This window comes from Orycteropus afer, unplaced genomic scaffold (genome assembly GCF_000298275.1).
Source record: "Orycteropus afer afer isolate SDZICR_OR568_19922 unplaced genomic scaffold, OryAfe1.0 scaffold00004, whole genome shotgun sequence".
Lineage (NCBI taxonomy): Eukaryota > Metazoa > Chordata > Mammalia > Tubulidentata > Orycteropodidae > Orycteropus > Orycteropus afer.
Genome location: NW_006921591.1, coordinates 11,364,749 through 11,372,443, shown reverse-complemented (window position 1 = coordinate 11,372,443; position 7,695 = coordinate 11,364,749).

Below are 7,695 nucleotides of genomic sequence, written 5' to 3'. Positions count from 1 at the left end.
AAAAATATCAAAAAGATGTTTACCTTTGTTTTATTGACTATGCAAAAACATTCAACATTATGGATATTAACGAATTATGGATAACATTGTGAAGAATGGGAATTGCAGAACATGTAATTTTCTTCATGTGAAACCTGTACATAGACCAGGAGGCTCTCATTCAAACAGAACAAGGAGATACTGCATGGTTGAAAATCAGGAAATGTGCATGCACATCAGGGTTATTTCTTTACACCATATTTATTAAATCTGTATGTTGAGCAAATGATCTGAGAAGCTGGACTATATGAAGAAGAATGCAGCATCAGGATTGGAGGAAGACTTGTTAACAACCTGCAATATGCAGATGCAATGACTTTGCTTGCTGAAAGTGAGGGTGACTTGAAGCATTTACTGATGAAGATTAAAGACTATACTCTGCAGTATGCTTCAACACAAAGAAAATTAAAATCCTCACAACTGGACCAGTGAACAGCATCATGATAAATGGAGAAAAGATTGAAGTTGTCAAAGATTTCATTTTATTCGGATCCTCAATCAACACCCGTGGAAAAAACAGTCAAGATGTCCAATGTCATATTGCAGTGACCAAATCTTCTGCAAAGACTTTAAAGTGTTGAAGAGCAAAGATGTCATTTTGAAAACTAAGGTGCACCTCACTCAAGTCATGTTGTTTTCAATCATTTCATATGCATGTGAAAGCTGGACAATGAATAAGGAAGATCGAAGAAAAATAGATTTTTGAATTATGGTATTGTGAAGAATACTGAAAGTACAATAGATTGCCAGAAGAATGCACAAATCTGTCCTGGAAGAAGTGTAGCCAGATTGCTCCTTGGAAGTGAGCATGGCCAGACTTCGTCTCACATACTTTGGTCATGTTGTCATAAGGGGGAAGAATATCATGCTTGGTAAAGTGGAGAGTCAGCAAAAAAGGGGAAGATCCTCAGCAAGATGGATTTTGACACATTGCCTGTAATGATGGGCTCAAGTACAACATGGATTGTGAGATTTGTGTGGTTCTGTCTCTTGTTCCAGTGCACACTGGATCTGGGGGCTTCTCTTAACTCACACAGCTGCTGGCTGCTGAGGCTTACCAACCCAAGGTTACCAGGCAAAATGGCACAGTCCCCAGATCAGCAGGCAACACAGCAGACTACTAGTTCAACTCCAGCACAGTCCCAAGATCATCAGGCAACACGAAAGGCCACTAGTTCAAATCTAAGAACTAGAGACGAAGACTCAGCCAAATGCAGGATCCAAAATATTCCAACAAGTGAGAAATCTTTCCAAAGATTCTTCTTGTATACTGGAAGCAGATGACACCCTGAAGCCAACTACTTAGCTGCTCACTGCAGATTCCACCATGGAGGTGATTACAGGCTCATCATGAGAATAACTACATCTAGCTGCCCAGCCACTCAAAACTACAGCTCAGACAAGTTGACACACAACTTTTTAACTGCAACATTCCACCCCTTGTCAACTTGCCACTTGTACAGGTATCTTTCACTGGCTGGCCTGAGTTCCTAGTCTGAGTGGCAACCTCACCCCCTTTGCCTGGCATGACCTGTTCTTCTGCCCCTTGGGAATGGCAGTCCTGCCCCCTCATTTTTGAACAGTGGATATTGCCCAAAACAACTGGCACTCATGTATGGCAGCTCCACAATCCAGAATTGAGTTGGTGCAGATTTGACTCTTTAAAACCTAGGAGACTGTGGTGATTTCACCCTTTCAGTGCCCAGAAGTGATGGTCCTACCCTTTGACACTGATGCAGCTATGCTTCCCATTTCCTTAGTCTCTCAAAAAAGCCAGCCTGGCCTCTTCTCTGTTCCAGCAAGTATTACAAAGCTCTTCATATCTACCAGTTAGTGCCAGAAGGTAACCTACTCTGCCAGGAATGGCACTCAGCTTTCTTGCTCCATGTGCTGGCAAGTTCCATTTCATGCTAGTCTTTTCTACCAATTAGTGACCAAAGGCAACTCCCTCCACCAGGAAGCCTCTTGCTCAAAAGCATTCAGATTTCTCACTCAATGGGCTAACAAGCCTGTTGTTCTGTCTTGTGCTGGTGTCTCGGCAAAGTTGCTGCCATCTCTCTGCTGGTCTCTTTGCTGGTTTCTCTGCCATGGTCTCAACACATGTATCTCAGGTCCAAGGATACACTTCCCTCCTGCTTCCACATTTTAGGTATCTATTAGAGCAGTATCTTTCTCTTTGCACCAAATTCTGTCTTGGTTCTCTAGTGCTGCTATAACTGAAATACTACAAATTGGTGGCTTTAACAAACAGTTATAGTTATAGTTTAGGAGACTAGAAATCCAGATTCAGATTACCACCACCTCTACAGGCTGGATGAAGACCGTTCAATCTTGGGCTTCAGTTTTATCTCTGGTTCTAGGGCCACTGGTTCTGGAAGCTTCTCTTAATTCATGCAGCTGCTGGCTGTTGAGGCTAACAAACTCAAAGTCAACAAGTAAAATGGCCCAATTCTGAGATTAGCTGGTAACATGGCAGACCACTAGCTCAAGTCCAGGAACAACCCAAGATCAGGAGGCAACATGACAGGCCACTGGTTCAAGTCCAGGAATTGGAGATGAAGATTAGGCCTAATGCCAACAAGCTAGAGATCTTTCTAAGGTTATATATTAAATTGGCTGGGCTTATACACTGGAAGCTTGCCACATCCTGAAGGCAACTACTTAGCTGCTCATAGAAGATTCCATCACACAGATGACTAGTCTCATCCTGTGGAATAACTGTATTCAGCTGCCCAACTCCTTAAAACCATGGCCCAACCAAGTTAACACACAACCTTAACTACCACAGAACTTCTCCCGCCTCTGGAGGACATCACATTTGTTAAAGTGGAGGGGGATTGTGGTAGCTATGTATCAACTTGGCTGGGCTTGTTATTGAGTGACTGAGCAGCTGGATATAGTCATTCCCCATTATGAGACTGGTAATCAACTCCATGGTGGAATCTATTGTGAGGAGCTGAATAGCTGCCTTAGTGATGTGGTCTGCTTTCAGTATATAAGAGGACACTTTGAGAAAGTTCTCTCTTTTTTTTGGCATGCTTGGACCCTACATGTAGCCAAGTCTTCTTCTCAGTGGTGTGTCACATTGTCTGCTGATCTTGAGACTGTTTCTGGACTTGAATTAGTGGTCTACTTTGTTGCTTGATATCTTGGGACTGTGCCATTTTACTTGTCAACCTTGGCTTTGTCAGCCTCAACAGCCAGCACCTGCAACAGTTAAGAGATGCCTTCAGTTTCAGTGGGCCAGGAGCAGGAGACAGAGCTGAAGCCCAAGGTCGAGGGGCCTTTGAACTCAGACTTCTAGTTTCCTAAACTGTAAGAGAATAAATTCCTGTTTGTTAAAGACACACCTTTGTGTTATTTCCCGTTAGAGTGGCACTAGAGAACCAAAACAGTCAGTGTAAAGGAGGAAGACCCTCAGTGAGATAGATTGAGACAGTGGCTGTAACAATGAGCTCAAAAATGGCAATGATTGTATGGATGACACTGGACCAGAAAGTGTTCCATTCTGATGTACATAGGGGTACTATGAGCTATTTCCAAATCCGTGGCATCTAACTACAACACCAATTTTCCTCTGAGCTCTATTAAAACTTTATCCCCTAGATTTTGATATACTGTGTTTTAATTTTCATTTGATTTTAATAGTATTTTTTTTTTATTTTTCACTCTTGATTTTTTTCTATTATTTACTTTGTTTTTATTAGTATGTTATTTAGTTTCCATGTACTTATTTTTGTCCCTTATTCTACCTGTTATTTATTTTTGTCTTCATTCCTTTCCAGAGAAGATACTTTATATGATTTTAATTATTTAAAACTTGTGGAGATTTGTTTTGTGTCCTAAAATATGGTCCATTCTGGAGACTAATCCATGTACATTGGAGAAGAATGTATATTGTGCTGCAGTTGGGTGGCATATCTTTATAGGTCTGTTAGATCCAAGTAGTTAATAGTGTTCAAGACTTCTGCTTCTTTGATTTTGTTTGTAGTTCTATCCATCATCAAAATTGGTATATTAAAATATTCTACTATTACTGTAGATCTATTTCACAATTTTCTTAGAGTTTTCTTTATATATTTTGAGAATTTGATATTAAGTGTACAGTTATTTATAGTTGTTTTATCTTCTCGGTGATTTGACACTCTTATTATACTATGTCCTTCCTTGTCTCTTATAATCTATTTTTATTTAAAGTGTGTTTTTTCAGATATTAACATTGCCACTACTGCTCTCTTTTGGCTATTGTTTGTTTAGATTTTTTTTTCCCCCATCTTCTGAATTTCAACCTAATTGTTCTTTTGTGCCTAAGGGATGTCTCTTGTAAACAGCTTATAGATGAGTCATACTTTTTTTTATCCATTCTGCTTTTCTCTGTTTCTTGACTGAAGTATTTAAATCGCTGATATTCATTGCAATTATTGATAAAGGAGAATTTATTTTTGCCACTTTATTATACATTTTTTTTGTGTATGTGTGTGACATTAATGACTTCTTTGTTCTTCTTCACATTACGTCTGAGTTATTTTTAAATATAGATTTTCTTTTCCTTTTATTTATTATTGCTTTTGTGATTGCTGAATCTTTTTGTTTCTGTTTTCTTTATTGCAGTAATTTTTTTAACTTTTTTTGCAGTTACCATAGAGATTATAGTTAACAATTTACACCAGAGACAATCTGTTGTATCTTCAAATTGCCATAACTTGCTAAACATACAAATATTTTATATCTATATCAATCATGACCCCTATATTTGGATATTTTCATCAATTATATCTTGTTATCTTGGTTTCACTATAATCTAAGTTTAAATTTATTTTAATGATGTATGCATTTAATTTCAATTTTTCTCTTTTTTAAAAAATCATTCCTTATAATTTTGTCATTGTAAAGCATGAAGGACAAATCCTTTGTGTTTATCAACCAAAAATATTTTAGGTTTGATCTGTATAATGTAAATGGTTTCCCTTTAATAGATGAAACCATGGCCATGTATGCATCATTTCAGGTAGCTGTTAAGTGTTATAACTTTTCTTTCTGGAGAACTGGCATTAGCATTTTTTGTAGGGTCAGCCTGATGGTAACAAACTCCCTTTTTTTGTTTATCTGGGAATGTCTTAATTTTGTCCTTGTTTTTGAATGGTATTTTTCCTGAATATATTATTTTTAGCTCACAGTTCTTTACTTTCAGTACTTTAAATATGTCATCTCATTTTCTTCTTGCTCACATGGTTTCTGAAAAAAAATTGACACTTAATCTTACTGGGAGACACTTTAAATGACATTTTGTTTATTTTGTGCTGCTCTCAAAGATTTTTCTTAATACTTGGATCTCAAGAGTTTGATTATGAATATTCCTCTTTGAATTTCTTTTAGAATTTATCCTGTATGTAATTTGTTGTGCTTCTTGGATGGGAAATTCCTGCTTCAGACTGAGTGAGCTTAAAGAATCTGGCTTCAAGTTTGCTGGTCCTCTCTTCTTTCACTTCTACTTCTGCGCCCTTCCATGGTTTTGTTTATTTCTATTATTTTATTTTTAAGATACAGTATTTTTTTAAAATACTGTAAATTTCAATGCCTTTATCTTTCATAATATACTATTTAAAAAAATTTTTACTGTGATTGAGGTGAGTGTTTGCATAGCAAATTAGTTTTCCCAATCAATAGTCCATAAACAAATTATTCTATGGCATTGATTGAAATCCCTGCAATATGTCAGCACTCTCTCTATTTCCTTTCTGGGTTCCTTATTTCTATTATTCCAGTTTCCCTGTGTGTCCCTGTCTTCTTATTTTGGGTTTTGGATAAATGATGTCTTGTGGGTCTCATATAGTTGATTGTTCTGAGAGCACATTCTTTACATTGTTTATTCAATAGCCCCCTCTATTATTTGGCTTGAAGGTGGGCTCTGGGAGTATCTATAGTTTTAAGTTAGAAGGTTTTCTCAAGCAAATACTCTCCAGAGTTTCTCTAGTCTCTTTCCTACAAGTGTGTGTGGTGGGTTTTGTTTTTTTGGCTTTGGATTTTGTTCTACTTTTTAAAAAAAAAACATTTTAAAACCACTTTCTGTCATGGTCTTGGACAGAGGGGTGAGTAGTAGCTGATGAGCACCATCTCATTCTTCTGGTCTCAGGTTAGAGAAGGCTCTTGTTCATATGGGCTATTAGTCTTTTGCAACAACTGCTTTCTTGAGATTTTGTTTTCTTCATTCACCTATGCTCCAAGTAGCTGCTTCTTGGATGGTCATTTTCCAGCTTTTAACATCCCAGACACCACACTAGGATGTTGAATGTTTTCTTTATGAACTGTGTTTTGCCAAATGATCTAAATGTCCCTTGAATCTATTCCTTACATTTCATGTTCAATGGTTCAATATTGATGTCTAACAGTTTTCTATAACTGTGCCTATGATATGCTTTATTATATATGTGTGTGTGTTGCTGTTTTTAGGTGTCATCAAGTTGATTCCAATTCACAGTGACCATATATACAACAGAACAAGACACTACATGGTTCTGTGCCATCCTCACCATTGTTGCTAAAATTTGAGCCCACTGTTGCAGCCACTGTGTCAATCCATTTCATTGAGGGTCTTCCTCCTTTTCACTGACTTTACCAAGCAAGATACACTTCCAATAGATTGGTACCTCCTGATAACATGCACAAAGTACGTGAGATGAAGTCTTGCCATGCTCACTTTTAAAGAGCATTCTGGCTGTACTTCTTCCAACACAAATTTGTTTGTTCTTCTAGTAGTCCATGGTATATTTAATTTTCTTTGCCAACACCATAATTCAAATGTATCAATTCCTTATGTTCTTCCTTATTCATTGTCTAGCATAATATGATTGACAATACCATGGTTTGGGTCAAGTGCATCCTAGTTGCTAAGGTGACATTTTTGCTATTCAAGACTTTAAAGAAATCTTTTGTAGCTGATTTGCCCAATACAATACGGTGTTTGAATCCTTGACTGCTGTTTCCATGGGCTTTGTTTATAGATTCAAGTAAAATTTCACGTTTGACAACTTCAATAGTTTCTCCACTTATCATGATGTTGCTTATTGGTCCAGTTGTGAGAATTTTTGTTTTCTATAGTTGTGATGTAATCCATATTGAAGACTGTAATCTGATTTGTTGTTGTTGTTAAGTGCCGTCGAGTCGTCTCTGACTCACAGCGACCCCATGCACAGCAGAACGAAACACTGCCTGATCCCACACCAGCCCCACAATCCCTGCTATACTTGAGCCCATCATTGCAGACACCGTGGCAATCCATCTCGTTGAAGGCCTCCCCCTCTTTTGTCGACCCTCCACACTACCAAGCAAGACATCCTTCTCCAGGGAATGGTCCCTTCTTATAACATGACCAAAATAGGTGTGATGAAGTCTGGCCAGTCTTGCTTCCAAGAAGCATTCTGGCTGCACTTCCTCCAGGACAGATCTGTTAGTTCCTTTAGCAGTCCATTGTACTTTCAGCATTCTCTGCCAGCACCACAACTCAAAAGCATCAACTCTTCTTCGGTCTTCCTTATTCATTGTCCAGCTCTCATATGCATACAAAGTGATTGGAAATATCATAGCTTGTGTCAGGCACAACTTAGTCCTCAATGAGATATCCTTGCTCTTCAGCACTTGAAACAATTCCTTTGCAGT